Below are 1952 nucleotides of genomic sequence, written 5' to 3' on the forward strand. Positions count from 1 at the left end.
AACATTCAAACTATTATTAATATTAATTGAGTAATCATAATCATTAATATTTTGATTTCTAAACCGAAATCTAAAATTTATAACAATTCCGTTACAAACTATTAAATTGTTACACAATTACAGGTATACATCAAATACAAATAATTGTAAATGAATTACTTTAATTTCATATCAATTAAAACTATAAAACAACAAATTAAATATAATTAGTTTCAGTAAAATAAAACTAACCAAAATTCAAAGAGAAATGACTTTGTCCATCATTTCTAAATATTTATATATTATATATATTTACCAATATTCAAAGTAAAAAATCAAATATAAATATTATTTTTAAATATTATTTTTTTTCTCTCACTATCATTTTAATAATCGATCTTTGTGGTAATTTTGATTTTTTTTAACTTTAAATCGGATATATTATAATTTTAATTTACAAACATTATTTCTTAAAGTGATATTAATTGAGTAATCATAATCATTAACATTTTGGTTTCAAAATCGAAATCTAAAATTTATAAAAATTCGGTTACAAAATATTAATTGTCAAACAATTATAAGTATACATCAAATACAAATAATTGCAAATAAATTACTTTAATTTCATGTCAATTAACATTATAAAACAACAAATTAAATTTAATTAGTTTCAGTAAAATAACACTGACTAAAATTAAAAGAGACATGTCTTTGTCCATCATTTCTAAATATTTATATATTATATATATTTACCAAAATTCAAAGTAAAAAGTCAAATAAAAATATTTAAATATATATAATAGATGAAATTAAAGTAATTTATTTGTAATTATTTGTATACTTATAATTGTTTGACAGTTAATAGTTTGTAATCAAAATGTTAATGATTATGATTCATTTGCCAATATTAATAATAGTTTGAATGTTTGTAAATTAAAATTCTAATAAATCCGATTTAAAATAAAAAAATTCACAATTACCACAAAGATCGATTTAACATTTGATAAATTTCTACAATACATTCAAATTTGTGTTCTGAAATTTAAAACGATCTAATTTACTCAATCCAATTCAATGTCAAACATCTTTTAAAGATGCTTAAAATTATTTGAGTCAAACTTTTTCAACTGTAATTTGTAAACTACTCAACATATACTACATTGAAGTAAAACTAAGAATATAAGACACACAAAACAAAGTGACACTTAAAAACAACTAAAGAAGGAAAAGAGTTTAGAAGAGAGATGGAAAAAATATTGATGTATAAATATACCTTGTCATAACATTGAAAAACACTAATTCCTTGAATTTTTCATGTACCATTTTGCTCTGGGTATGATGGGTAGCGAAATTTGCCGGCTGGTCCCATCCCAACTTGGATTTCCTGGATAGTCGCAGTGATAGAATTTCATGTAAGAAACTATACATAGCATTAAGTCACTATGAGCCAAATTGATTTCAAAGATTGTATAGAATATAATTGAATTTATGACAACAAAATTAGAAAAAGACGAGAATAATTTTTGTTGTTGCAACAAACCAACATATACCTCTTTCAGTGTATCTTTGGAGTAGAGTCGACAATTTCAAAGAATAAGATGATTTTGCGAGGATGGCGAATGACTGGGAAGTCATTAAAAAAATTAGGGATTAGAGGAATTAAAAGAGGAAAAAATTATTTAGAAACTAAGTAGAAAAAAGTGAGGTGAACATGGCACCAAAATTAGAAATAGACAAAGAGAAGAATTTTTTTTGTTGCAAAGAACCAACCTATACCTCTTTCAGTGTATCTTTGGCCAACCTATACCTCTTTCAGTGTATCTTTGGAGTAGAGTCGGCAATTTCGAAGAAGAAGATGATTTTGCGAGGATGGCAAATGAGGGACGTACACAAGAGGGAAGAAGAAATTATTGGAGGAAGTCATTAAAAAAATTAGGGATTAGAGGGATTAAAAGAGGAAAAAAAACTATTTA

The sequence above is a fragment of the Cicer arietinum genome, chromosome 7, assembly GCF_000331145.2.
Source record: "Cicer arietinum cultivar CDC Frontier isolate Library 1 chromosome 7, Cicar.CDCFrontier_v2.0, whole genome shotgun sequence".
NCBI lineage: Eukaryota > Viridiplantae > Streptophyta > Magnoliopsida > Fabales > Fabaceae > Cicer > Cicer arietinum.